At 39.0% G+C, this 15,183-nt stretch overlaps 1 protein-coding gene across 1 annotated transcript in view; it reads left to right on the top strand.

The window, feature by feature from the left end:
* Positions 1 to 15,183, top strand: part of LRP1B (LDL receptor related protein 1B) — a 1,076,743-nt gene that overhangs the window by 161,612 nt on the left and 899,948 nt on the right. The gene's annotated exons all lie outside the window — the stretch shown is intronic.

Here is a 15,183-nt window from a genome sequence, read left to right as displayed (position 1 = left end):
TTCACAGCTTGAAGAAAACAACAACTTTGAGCTGAGATTCTCTAGGAAATCGAAAACCTTTCCAAAGAAGGGAGCCCTTCATATAAAAGTGTTTGACAAAACAAAGTCCTTTTTGAATGCAATCCATTGGTTGTTTATATTCAGCAGGCTGCTTCATAACGTCTTTCATGTGAAAACTTGAGGCAGTACAATGTTGGTCTCAGAGTAACCATCACATCTGACTCAAAGCAAAATTTGACATGATGAATTTAGAGGTTCTTGCTGGGGCAAAGTTTCAGAGTAATTTCTTAGGATGATAATAGTTCCAATGAGACTAGTGAATTTCCTCAGAGCATGAGTTGCTAGTTGCTCCCCAGTATCAAAAGATGCTGCTGTTCCTAATGGGAATTACATTTGGACCTACAACCCTTGTGGTTTTATTTTCTATAGGTTCCTTGCATACTACAGTGCTTTCCCAGGTTCTCATGCACCTGTCAGATGATCCCTTGAAATCCTGTCAATGCCTTGACAATTGATGAACAACACAAGGGAAACGCCCGGATAGTAAGAACGCAAACAAACAACGATTCCGGGAATCAACAGTTAATAACAATTCATTTTCATTTTATAGTGCAAAAGTGCCAATGTGCAAAGTGCAACGATGCAGAACAATAAATATAATTAATACAATAAGATCTTATGTTTCTCGTGTCCAATCAATCATGGAATAATGATGTCCAAAAAGGGAATAACATGAAAACCCACACAGGGGCTGAACATAGAGTCCCATATTGTGACTCTATGTTCAGCCCCTGTGTGGGTTTTCATGTTATTCCCTTTTTGGACATCATTATTCCATGATTGATTGGACACGAGAAACATAAGATCTTATTGTATTAATTATATTTATTGTTCTGCATCTTTGCACTTTGCACATTGGCACTTTTGCACTATAAAATGAAAATGAATTGTTATTAACTGTTGATTCCCGGAATCGTTGTTTGTTTGAATGCCTTGACAATTAGCAGCATCAGCCAACTGCTGCTTCCAGAATCTGAATATTGCATGAGGATGGGCACAACTAGACACATTACCAAACTACTACCTATGAGTCCAAGTCCAATTTTGTAAAAAAAAAAAAATGCTTTGACATTAAAAGCAAACAAACAAAACCCTGACACAATGCACCCTTCTGTATGGCACTGTGTCACAGAATAAAGGCTTGCATTGCCAAAATAAAATCTTATAAGTTCTCCTTCGATATGTCCTCTCTTTGCCTGCCTGCATCTTCCTCTATTATAAAGCTGTTAACTACATTGCTTTAAATAGAGTTGAGCACCATGGGATCGAAGTTTCCACAAATATAAAACCTATCAATGTAGTTATAGTGAATCATTCAAGCAATTCCAACTTCACCAAGGATCCATTACTGGAGAAATTTTTATTCACAATGGGGAAAAGATCCTAAGAAATTGTACAAACTGAGATTGACTAGAAGCTGAGAGAATGTCTGCTATTTCTTTTTTAATACCAGTTCAGTGGGGAGTGCAAATTGCCGTTTGGAAAATGACATTTGGAAGGTAGGGAGAAAAGACAAATAATCCAAATGAAGAGAGTGGGCGCTTATTGGAGAGTATCCACAAAACTCTTTATTAAAAGCTTTTGAGAGGCTTTTGAGACCTCAACAATTTTTCAAGAATGCAATAACATGGAGTTTTCTTAAGTCTGCTTGTCCCCCTCCCTACTCCCTGCCATTAGACATTGACTAGCAGCAAAGAAATGTCATAGGAGAACCAGCAAACAACTTCTTCTTCTAATGTATCTAGGAAGCCCACGTGATGGTTTTAGAAACTGAATGCTGTTGGGCTTGGTAATTAAGTTGCTCTCATAGAAGCACAGTGGGAGAGTGGTTCATTCATTTTAGATCTTACTGTGCCACTACTGTACAAGGCAGAGATAGCTGCACGTTTACTGTTTTCAAACCATTAAGAACCCTGACGCCAACACAACTGCCCTTCTCAAGTTAATTTGAATGGGTCATTTATGTTAAAGTCTGTAACGGTTTAATTATGCAACAACACTTTAAGCACAAGCTAGAATCAAAGGGATCCTTTTGAGAGGTATTTGGAATCTCTTCTTTGGACTGGAATGTACAAATCAACAACGCCACCCTGAGCCAAAATCCTTCTAAAAGTGTGTGTCAAGCAGTTTCATTGTTTTATCATGAAGAGATGTCTTTGTTTGGGGTTGCATTTTCAGTTGGTGTGAACCAACTGGTGTAAACCATCTGATCTGAGATGGAATGATTGAATCAATCAGAGATTTAGTGCTGTGTATTTACAACTTTGCAGGCTTTATACTACACCCTGTCATCCAATTTTTAAATGTTTATTTTGTCCGTTGTACATATTATGAAGTATTCACAAGCTCAATTAAGTGAGTATATTATTATGAACAGAAATACATAGCATAACACTATACAGCAGAGAATACAAATGAATATGAATGGCTCTTTTTAGAGACAGTGGTGTTCCAATAACTTCCTGAATTTTTTAAAAAAAATCCTCTGGCTCTACATACAACACACTATGTGCAGTATGGGTAAAAATGTATGTTTTAATATCAACTCCCTTAGCAGACACCGAAATGTCTCAAGGTTGTGCAGTGCATAATGATGGAACTGCAAGCTGTTTCAGCACCGATTGGTGTGAATGCTCAGCATCACCAGATTAAAGTGTGCCGTACAGAATGGGCCCTACCCTGGTAAAACAAAAACAAAAAACCCACCCCTTTTGCTGCAATAAATTGAATTAATATTTAGAAAAAATCACACATGGACTGTATTGTGTTTTTTTTTTTAATTTCTTTTGCCAAAGAATAATATTTAAGTTTGGGGTAAAAGGTATTACATGGAAATGGGTAACCAAGCACAGGTTAATGCAGGTGCCCTTGTTCCTATCTGTTAAGCTTTCTCCCTTAGGGACTTGTCTGTGACACTGCACTATGCAACTGTGTCATAGTTTCTTGGGGAGAGGCTGCAAAGGGGAGGGAAAGAGGGAAAGCTGAGAGAAAGAGGCAGGAAAATGGTAGCTTGGCTGTTGGATGGAAGGAGAGAAGGAAGCAGGGAAGTATAAGAGTCTATAGAGCTTTCAGGGAAGAGAAAGATAAAATAGTATGGGGGGGAAATGAAATACCCCCACAAGTCCTTGCTGGTCCCTTGCTTGTTTTATCAAATTTCTATGTTGTTTGGCAACTTGTATCTGAGATATACCTGAGCTTTAACAGTATTCAATTTATCTGAGTGATGCTGTATGGTGTGATTTGTGTATCGTGCACAGTTTTCTTCAATAAGCATCTGCTTCTTATCCAGTGTCATTTGGATCCTACATGTGGCCTGCACCATTAAAATCAAAGCAATCAAGGTCGACCCCCCCCCCCCCAAAAAAACAAACAAAACTGAGACCAGAATAAATTATGCAAAATAAACATGTTGGTGTGTGCTTGTGGGATAATTTGTTTGGTGAAATGGTTTTGCAGGGACAAGAGGAATCAAAGAAAATAGCTGACAATACTTAGGGACGGATATGTGATATTATCCCATAGATGTGCTCTATACTGGGCCTTTATTAGAACTTAATGAATACACGTTTCCTGTTTCTCTGACCTTTTGGGTGGCCTCTATTTTATTCAGACGTTTGAGATCATATTGCACATACCATCTACATATTTTGGTCTGATCACTCTTTTAATTTTTTAGGCTGATCTTTTTTACAGCTACACGCAAGCCCTATTAAACTTTATCTTTTTTGAAGGCTGATATGTTATCATTAAAACCTCTTGTTTTTCAGGAAGTTAAAAATCATAATACAGCATTATGGTTAATGACTTACTGCTCTGATTGTGTAAATAACATGGAAATTAGATTTTTAGCCCCTTTGAAATCTCCTTCCATGGCCTATTTATGGATTCAAATTTTATTGCACAAATGCTCCATTCTTCAGGAGTACAGCATTTTCATTTCAGCCTATACTTATAAAACATTGTGCTAATGGTAGTTATATAGATTGCTCTTTCTAGCTTAAATACTGTGCTATTTTACCTTAATTACTGTCATTAATCAACTTCATCAGATAACACTGCAGAGAGAGACCATAGGTGCTTGGTTTCTGAGAACCACTGCAGAGAAGTCTTTGTTATGCTTGCCAAATCTGAGGATATTTTGAGCCTTCTGATGGGCTAGGTTCAGGATAAATTCCTAGGGAATAGTAAGGATCCAAGGTCAATAGGAGGAACTGCACTCCTACTCTGTAGTACTTTTATCCTTGAGATCCCTACTCAGCTGCTCTGCCAAACTCCCACTGCCCTTGATGCATGATTATGGATGGATGTTTCCGATAATTCGTACAGTTCTCGAAGAAGCTGGTTGTAAAAGCAGTTATAATTTAAAGAGACAGCAGTATTATAGTGATGGGCTTGAATAACTGAGATGGAAGTCTGGGTGCCAGTAGCATTTTGGTGATAGCCTACTCCAAAGCTCCTGATGATCTCAGCCAATGGCTTAAGATACAGGTTATAGAACATTGGGGATCAGATGAGCCCTTTGGGTACAAGTCCCCCAGCTACATGCAGCAAATCCAAAATCACTGGCTGCTTCTCCTACAGTAACTCTTTGTTTCCTGCCAGCATGAAAGGAACAAAACCAACAGATGGCCCAACCATTGGCCGTCTCCAAAATATCATAGTCGATTGAATACTTAAAAAAAAATATGAATCATATTGAATATATTTTTTTGAATATTCTCTCTCATTCTCTTTTACTTATAAGAGGATCACCAGAAGAATGAAGAGACAGCTTGCCCAGAAATTCCAGGAAAAATGGTTGCTTTTCCTGTATACACATTTTAGCTGGGTCAGAAAACTTAGACAAACATGAACTAAAAACCACTCTGGTATGTATTTTCATGTGAGGTAGGATAACTCTTAGTAGAGAGCGCAAGCGATTCATCATTGTGTTACTAAAATCAGGCTAAAATATGAGACAATTTATATCTAGTTGTCTCTTCCCCCCACCCACCCCCGTCCTCAGATATGTATTGTCTTTGGCACTCTACCCCACGCCTGCCAGGGAGATTTGTCTGTCTCCCTCTGTCATTGTCTTCCTACAGAAGATGAAGATTCTTGTTTTGTTTGGTGTATCCCCTATTCCCTACTCTCCTGTAGTATTTGTATGTCCTGTCTCTTTTATTGTATTATTTATATATACATTTTAAATACATTTTAAATCAGGTGGTGAACCTGATGTTCACCACCTGGGGACGCTATTTGGGTGGAAAGGTGGTATATGTTCATCAGCAGCAGAAAGAGAACATGATTTTCAAAGAAAAGTCCAGATATGAGTGATGGCAAACCCAACTTGTTAATATAGCCTATGCCTATGTCGGTCCTGTGGGCTGAATCAGGAATAAAAATCACCAGACATTTTAGTTCAAAAATCATTTCTTTAGCTCAAACCCCTCTACTATATTGAACCATGTCATACAGGGTTATGGAGCTAACGACAAGGGTATAGCAGTAAACAGAAACACGCAATGCATAGTCTCTTTCAATTCAATTGACATCTGGTTCTTCCTTGCAAAATTTTGTGCTCATCCAACTTTAATCTCTTTCTTCCAGTCCACCAAAGTGCTAGATTCTTCCCCTTGACTTCTCTGGCAAAAAGGGATTCAGTTCCAACAGACTAGATGGCTCAGTAGCAAGATGACTATCTGTAGGTTGAAAGACATAGCCTTGACATAACAAAATAATAATAACACGTCCAGTTATACTAAATTTAACCCCCATATTTACTAATTATTTTTTCACATCCCAAAAGGAAAAAGACTAAAGAATCTTATCTAGCTCACCAGGAAAACAAAACAAAACAAAACAAAAGTAGTTTCCTCTTGGTGCAAGGACTCCGAACCTGCTTGGTGAAACTATTTCCATTAGCATTATGTCTTAAAGAATTCATAATTTATGCAAAATGAATGTGCTACAATTATATCTTTCCAGCTATGTACAAAACACAGATTTACCATTACTTTGGTTTGTGTAGCATCTAGTTTGGTGAACAATATCAGCTTACACATTTGAAAAAAAGGATTTCTGAATTTGAAAGATTGAGTGTATCCCTTTCCCAGCTTCTCAGCTTTAGAGTACTAGGGCATGGAGACCCTGAATGGAGAAGCAGAAAAACTTGTCCATTGCCTAAAGGCTTTCTGACTCAATTTCTAGTATAAATTTATTTTACAAAATTACCTGGCCTTGAGAGAGCAATATGCCAGGAAAGAATATTAACTACATATACCGAGACCTCTCAATGTCAAAATAATCGCATTTGTATGTTAATCAGTCCTCTTAATCTATTGCTTATTTGTTTTTGTAAACAGAATAAAAAATTCCCCTTGGAAATGTAGTTTCATGATTAATATATATTTCTGGAAACCTATTCATCTTCACGTCAAACCACCCCCTTTTCACCAACACATAAGTTTTTGCAGGCACTTGCATTATCTCGCCATAGATTTGAAGTCAGATAATATTATAAAGATTTCACAATGTTTGTGCTCTTTCTAGAGATGCCTAAATGTTTTAGGAGGAATAAATTGAAAGCTAATTTAACTCAGTAAAATAGTAGCTAATGATATGGAAGACAGTAAGGCCAAGTAGCTTAAATATATTATTTTAGCATCAATAGAAAACATTTTCAGATTCTGTCTTGTCTTCCCCCCCCCTCTAATTATTATGCAACCTCAACCTTACAACCCAGGAAAACTTTCCTATGTGACAGGAAACTAGATGTGCAAGTGAGTTTCACATCAACTGTTCCGACTCCCCACTGAACTATGCAGATGAATCCAAGCTGTTGAATCAAATTCCAGTTCTTTCAGTGACATTTGGCTAACTCAGATTCTAATTCAAAACTAATTCACCCAATTAAATCTGTTAAAAACATCCAAAAATTAATCTAGAGAATTTTATTTATTGAAAAACTCATATCCCACATTCATCCACTAGTTCTACCCTACAATTTATCTGCTGGTTCTAGAGGCTTACAGAATAATTATGCAGTAAAATATATTAAAGCATGAGAAAATCTGAAAACAGCGCTACCAAATTTAATTCCCAAACCAACAAAATCTAATAACAAAGTCCTTTGGGATATGTGCTGCCTTGCCTGAACCTAACCAGTGAAAGGGCTTTCCATACTGCCTTTGAAAAGCTTAGGGCCTGCAACAGCATACCTGAGGTGTGTGCACAGGAAAACCAAACTGTGTGTGTGGGGGGGGGGATGGTATTTCCTGAATATCGAATTGATACTCTAGTTTGGTACAGTATTACAATGCATATTTGGTAAAATTTGGCCATTGTTTCCAATGGGAAACTCAATTTGGGTATTTCCAGTGGCCTGGTGGGGGGTCATTTTTGAACAAATTTCACCAAATTTGTAGGGGGCCTACTCCTAACTGTCCTCTAACAACCCCCAAGTTTCATAAAGATTGGACCCCCAGGTGGGCCATTTTATGGCCCCACCCCAAAGAAGGTTCCCCCACCTCCAATCTCCATTTTTCTCTAAGGGGAAAAAAAATATGTATGTTATCCAGAGAGATGGGAGTGGCATTTTGCAAGTAAAATCCACCAAATTTTCAGGGGACCTACTCTTGACTATCCGCTAAAGACCTCCCCCCATGTTTTGGAGAGATTAGACCCCAGGGGGCACTTTATGCCCCTCCCAAAGAAGGTGCCTCCAGCCACTCGATTTGTTCCTATTGTGGGGGGGAGGTGGTCCAAGCTGACTCTCACTGCAGAAACACATGGAGCAAGGCTGCCATAGCCAGATGCACACTCTCCACACCAGACAGTCCAACAGACCCCCCCCTCAAAACCGCAGCACCCCCTGAGAAGGCTGACCAGCCACTCTCCATGTTCCCAAAGAGGAGAACTTTTACAAGTTTTTTCCCTGGGGCACATATGCACAGGGCAAAGATGCCACAGCAAAGTCTCTCAAATACAAGCTCATCCTTGGGGAATCTCAACAAAACTAAACTGATCCCCCCCCTCCAATCAGCACCCCTGGAGCAGGCGGAGCAGCCACTCTTCATTGTTCCCTATGAGGACCAACATCACACCAGAGAATCACCCAAACCAAACTGAAACAAGGGACAGTCTTGCAACTAGAAGCAAACTGAAGCAAAGGAATGGAATCTCCCCAGAACCAAAGTAAAGCAAAGGGACCGACTTCACACCAGAGAATCACATCCATTCTATCCAAACCAAACTAAAGCAAGGGACACTTTTGCAACTTAGCCCATCAGAACCAGTGTCATTCACAACAACCAGGCACTGGGTTCAGCCAGCGATGGGAACACCACAGAACAGAACCAAGCACAAGACAATGGCAAACAAGCACAGTTGCATATGATGGATCCTATCCACATAGTCTCAGACTGAAACTGACAGTCAGGTACTTGGGAAACCCAAGTAATCCTTCATCATTGCCCCCCTCTCACCCCTGCAATGAGGAAAGTTGTTAACATTAGAACAACACATTAAAACAACACATTACATCAGCCATCCCTCCCACCCCTGCACTGAGGAAATTTAACATGGGCTGGTGGTTTTGTAGTGTGTGTGTGTGTGTGTGTGTGTGTGTTGGGGGGGTCCAAATTGCAGTATGTATTTGTTGTGCCTATTGAATCAACTGTCCTTCTCCTGGTGCTTTTCTACCTAACTTTTAAGTCTTGGAAAGAGCGTTTTCCCCCCACCTCACAGACTCCCAGAGGCCAAAAAGTGCACTCACTTCATTCACTCTGGAAGTCCAGTGTTGGGAAACTGAAGAGCAGCATGTTGACCATTAGGAAGACCAACTGCTAAACTCTCCAGGGGAGCAGGCGAGTGTGATGCGAGCTGGTAATGTCGTCTGCATGGAAAAGACCTGCTTGTTCTGCACATTTGTTGGAGGGTATGAGAGGAGCTTCTGAGTCTTGAGAAAGAGGTCTGGCCAGATTGCCTCTTTCTTAACCCAGTATGTATGCTGTGACTGAGGGCAGGTCCAGATGTGTGATGTGAAGTGCATAGTTCTCCTGGTGGTGTGAGACAACTGTGCCTTCAAGTGCTCCTTGGCAGTCCTGTAAAAGTAGGACACCACTTTCCTGCTTAATGTGGTGCAAGCGGGGGAGTGTACCAAAGAAATACTAGCTACAGCAACCCTCAGAAGTCCTCTACTACAGAGAAAGGCTGCCTGTCCTTGATCTTCTGACTATTGACCCTAGATGAACTCTGGATCCCCCAACTTGGCACACTAGTACCATGCTCACCAAACATCTCCAGCAGAGATGCTTGGTATCCCTTCCCTACAAGAAATCTGGGAGGGAGTGCAGAGGTGGGTGCAGAATGTCCCCCTGCTGGCTTGCTGGTAGCTGTGTGGTGTCAGTCTCTCTCCCTCCAAGGAAGCACCGCCTGGTGGTGCTTCCTAATGTGATTCCTGAGGCTAGTCATTGACAGATGATTCACGTTCTTCCAGTACCTATAGTGCTGGCATTGTATATATTGGGGGGTCTTCTATCTTCTGGAAATGCTTCCAGACAGTGGTCACTCTAGGAGACAACTCCTGCGAGGCGCTCTGGCCTGACATACTGTGTCTAGGTTGGGCAGAAGAAAATGGCTGAGGGTGAAGTGCTAGAGATATAGGGGTTACCACTTCCATAGTCTCTTCCTCTTCCTCCACTATCCTCTACTCCTGCCTAACTTTGAAAAGCCTGCTGCTCATTTCAGAGGAAACTGGGGAAGGCTCACCAATGACCACTCCACCAGTTTCTCCAACATCCTCTGGGTCCCTGGGGTGAGCACGGGTGGAAAATTCACGTTCCCTCAGGCCCACCTCAAAAATCTGATGCTGCTCCTCCTCCTGCGGCTGAGTCTCAATAACTAGAGGAGGGGAGCCTCAGCAGCAGGCCCTGCAGAGTGTTAGCTTCTGCCTCAAGCACCTGGGGGTAGGAGTGGTGCTCCTGCTTCTGCCTCAGGAAAAACGACCTTGCAAACTCTCTTGCTGTGTTCAGAAGTCAGGCTGGTAAACAGCAGCTGCGCTGGAGCTAGCCTCCTCCATGCAGGTAGTGGAAGAGCCACAATCCTCCCCCTCTATTCCTCTACTCTTACCCCCCCTTTTTTTCTAAGGGCCCCTCTGGTTTCCAGTCTGTCATATTTCTGCCCCTTGGAACCTAAACTAACTAGTTACTAACATTATTAAACAGTTAAATTACCAACCCACCCAAACCATCAATCCCAAATGAGAGTTTCTTTTAAAACCTACCTACCTACTCTAAAATCTTGCTTTTTGTGGGTCTAAACCTGTTCACCGAGTGTCCCTCAACTGCCATGTACATGGCTAATATTCAGACTCCTGACTCCTGGGTGCTTTCTCGACTACTGGCATAACTCCAAAGATCCAACTAAAGTCAGTCACCTGTTCTTTGCATGTATGTTGAATGGAAAACTGGACAAGAGCAGTGGAAAGCGGACAGTGGACAAAATTGCACAGTACAAAATTAAAATATGTCAATATTTTTATAAATGGCGTGCAAGCCTATTAGGGTGAAAATGAAAAGTTTTGTTAAGGTCTGTTTTGTTTCTTCATTCCCAGAATTCAAATGAACATAGCTGAGTTGGCACCAATTATTGCAGTTGCCCTCCCACCCTGACAATTCCCTTTTGTCTGAGAACAGCTCACTATATTTGTACTGCTGAGCTAGCAAAGCATTGTGTACTGTTTCTAGAAAGGGGTAGAAATAATACCAGAGAAGAATAGACTGTTTTATTTTTTAAAAAAGGAAGATTAAGTTTGTGTCATAGAGGAGATGTGAGGGAATGAAAAGAAAGTAAGCGATATATAGATCTGTGGTGGTGCAGAGATAGAGTGAAGATGTGCTAAGGATGCACACAGAAACTGAGAGACAAATGAGATGGATTTCTAAGAAAACATGGTTTGTGTGTGGGTGTGTGTTTTATAATATTTTTTATTGTTTTCCAACACACACACACATATATATATATATATATACAAACATGAGACAGTTATCATTTTACTTGTTGATATCTATTATCTATTTCTTTATCTCTTATATTCCGTCTCATTACATCAATTGTGAGTTCTACTATGTCATTATACAGTTAATCTTAGTATCATATTTATGTTTACTGGTTATAGTTATTTGTCATCCATTTGTAGAAGGGTTCCCATGGTACAGAGAAGTCTTCTTCCACTTGCCCTTTCATTAACAATGTTAATTTATCCATTTCTGCCGTCTCCATTACCTTTGTTATTAATTCTTCTTGCTGCGGGATTCTTTGTTGTTTCCAATAGGTTGCTAATAAGATTCTAGCCGCTGTTACTATATGGATTACTAAGTGTTCTTGCTCTCTCTTTATATCCGACATACAGTTTAATAGAAAAAGTTTTGATTTCAAAGGAATTGTTTTCTGTAAGATGTTTTGTAATAACTTACGTACCATTATCCAATATCTATGTACTTCTTTGCAGGACCACCACATGTGGAAAAATGTCCCTATACCTTCTTTACATTTCCAACACTTATTTGACATATTTTTAAACATCTTAGCCAGTCTAACTGGCAGTAGATACCATCTATGGAACATTTTATATAAATTCTCCTTAAACACAGCAGATTTAGTTATTTTAACATTTACTTTCCATATCTTATCCCACTGTACTTGGTCAATATCATTACCTAAATTCTGTATCCATAGTCTTTTACATTTCTCTTAAAAAAATATATTGGGTAGGTTAACATAAGTATTACATATAAAATCAACTTCATTTTGTTCACTATATATCATTTACCGTACAATTACCAATTAATATATGCATTCCCCACCCTCCCTCTCCCTTCACCCCCAACAGCACTAAAATCCTTTTAATTCTTAAAATATTCCTTCTATTCTATTACTTCTTATTTTCAAAGGTAAAGTTCATACATAAAGCTTGACCCATTAGTCTACGCACATCAAAAATTATCTATAGACCACAATTGACCTTTTACATCCCACTTGTTTTCCACATATTCTTTAAGTTTTTCCCAGTCCCTTAAAAATTCATTTGAACTTTGTTCTTTCAATTTTCTGGTCAACTTATCCATTTCCACCATATGTAACAATTTTTATATCCATTCTTCAACTTCTGGTATCTCCACTTGCTTCCAATATTGCGCGCACAGTAATCTATCTAGCTGCTACAATCATATACCATAATAATGTTCTATCTGTTACATTTACATTTTCCATATTAAGTCCTAACAAGAACATTTCAGGATTTTTTGGCAAATTACCCTTCATAATTTTCAACATTTCTATGTACATCTTAGACCAAAACTTTTTTGCCTTATCACAGGTCCACCACATATGGTAAAAGGAAACTTCATGTTGTTTAAATTTCCAACATTTGTTTGACATAGCATTGCTCATATTTGTTAGTTTTTTCGGTGTTAAATACCATCTGTACATCATCTTATATCCATTTTCTTTTAAATTAACACATGTAGATATTTTCATAGCATTTTTCCACAAGTATTCCCATGTCTCCGTTGTAATCTCTTTGTTAAAACTTAAAGCCCATTTCACCATTTGAATCTTAACCACTTCATCTTCCGTATACCATTTCAATAACAATTTGTAGAATTTAGAAATTATCTTTGTTCCATCTCCTAACAGAAGTTCTTCTAAAACCAACTCTCCTTTTATCTGATTCAAATAGATCTTTAATTTGTCGATATTGTAACCATCCATATTTAAAAGGTAGATCTTCTTTCTTCATTTTAACTGTGTCTCCTTCTATCAACTATAAGTCCTTATATGTTATCCAGTCTTCACCTTGATATTCTGTGTGTGGTTTTATCATCTCTGCCGGGGCAATCCATAATGGTCTTTTCTCTTCTACATATTTTTTATATTTTTGCCAGACCGAAAAAACATTTTTCCTTACATAATGATGTTGAAACATACCATCCATTTTATATTTATCATACCATAAATATGCATGCCACCCAAAAAGATTATTATGGCCCTCCAAAGTTAACAACTTACGATTAGATAAATTTACCCAGTCTCTTAAACCATGTCAAACATATCACTTCATGATATAGTCTCAAATTTGGTAATGGTAATCCACCTCTTTCTTTTGCATCACACAACACTTTCATCTTAACTCTTGGCTTTTCCCCCTCCCACACAAAATTTAATAGTTTCCTTTGCCACTTATCAAATTGCTTTTTCTCTTTAACAATTGGTATTGTTTGTAATAAAAACATCACTCTTGGCAGTACATTCATTTTCACCGCTGATATACGACCCAACAGTGACAAATTCAATTTGTTCCATTTTATCAAATCTTTTTCCAACTGTATCCACAGTTTTTCATAATTATTCTTAAATAGATCTATATTTTTCATTGTCAATGATGGGGTGGAGAAATATACCTGGGAATAGTCTTTTACATTTCTCCACCCCATCATTTTCTTTCATTTCCATTAGGAAGATATACATTTTCTTTATCAACTTTCCATCTGAGTCACATAACAGTTTTTCAAACTCTTTTTGTTCTAGATAAAAGCCCTCCCCCCATTTTTTTAATCTTTATTATATCTGGATTCAATCTGAACTCTTGACCACCAGTCTAAATTAATATCTTGGGTTTGTAGTTCTTCTTTCGTTTGTAGTAGTCCTTTATCGTCTAGCAACTCTTTACATCTAATAATTTTACTTGCCGAACATACATTTGGTTGAGTGAACGCTTCTAATGGGGAGACCCATTGAGGGGTCTTATATATTTGTGGTGCAATTTTTCCCATATTGTCATAAGGGATTTCCTTATCAGGTAGTTTTTAAAGTATTTATGTCCAACTGTCTTCCCGTACCATACAAATGCATGCCATCCCAGCTGTAAGTCATGACCTTCAAGGGCTAGTAGTCTTGAATTTTCCAATAAAATCCAATCTCTCATCCACACCAGACCATACGCTTGGTAATACTTTTCCCAATCTGGTTTGTGTTTTGTGGCACAATAGGGAAGGAGATATGGACTGTTTTCAAACGTATTACCAGCTGCACAAAATTGTGCAAAACTCCTGGAATGACAGCGTCTTCCTGGCTCGATTTCCCATCATTACTCTGGTTTGTGGTGCGAATCACGATTTGCACCACAAACCGGAGTCATGATGGGAAATCACGCCAGGAAGATGCCATTGTTCCAGGAGTTTTACGCAATTTTGCATGGCTGGTAAGACATGTGAAAACGGCCATGGTTAACATGAAAACAAAAAATTCACAACAGAATGATTTTCTGCATTTATCATACCAACGTTGTCTTCTTGAATGAATAAAAATGTGATCCTGGTCCTTAGAGTCCTTAGAGTGATTTAACCTCTAAAGATCCTGGTCCTTAGAGTCCTTATAGTGATTTAACCTGTGTACACTTGACTTGAGGTATTAATGGTCCAGTTGAACCATCTGTTTCTCAGGCAGCAGGTCATGGCTAGGCATTAGCTGTATAACCACAACCGCTACTAGGAACCCTCTATGAGTAAGCTTGAAGTATTTGATCACAGGAATGCAGTACAGTTGTCATTTCACTTCGCTGTGGAGTCTAAGCTCCTTGTTTGCTCCAAATACCCAATTCGAGTGAAGCAGGAGAAGATTGTATCCCTTGAAGAGGACTGGTAATACTTATCATGCTTTCATTGTCCTTAAAGTAAACACACTGTGGAAGAAAGACAAAGGAAAAAGTAGGAGAGAGAGAGCGCATTCTGAATCTTTTATAGCCAGACCTGGGCAATTAAGAGTGATTTCAGTTCAAGTTGTGCTCTTTTTTCTTAGTTGAATAAGACTCATTCTATGGAGGGTTTTTGTGCGTGTGCGTGTGCGCGCGCACGTGCTTCAAATGGAGTAATTAAGGTGGTTCTTGGAGTGAGAGTACAGTTATTAAGAGGATGGCTCTGCCAAAGCTTCTGTCTCTGAATTGACCCTGTGAGATACTGAAATTCATAAATGTGAGAAACTGAAATTCATAAATAGAGTTCTTGGACTGGGAGATGCTCAGATTGAGCTTTTAAGTTGCTAGCTGTTTCTTCCAAGAATATGTCTTCTTATATATGTAGC

The sequence above is a fragment of the Eublepharis macularius genome, chromosome 2, assembly GCF_028583425.1.
Source record: "Eublepharis macularius isolate TG4126 chromosome 2, MPM_Emac_v1.0, whole genome shotgun sequence".
Classification (NCBI taxonomy): Eukaryota; Metazoa; Chordata; class Lepidosauria; order Squamata; family Eublepharidae; genus Eublepharis; species Eublepharis macularius.
The sequence above is the reverse complement of the archived record's forward strand: the minus strand, read 5'-3'. Positions and strand labels throughout refer to the sequence as shown.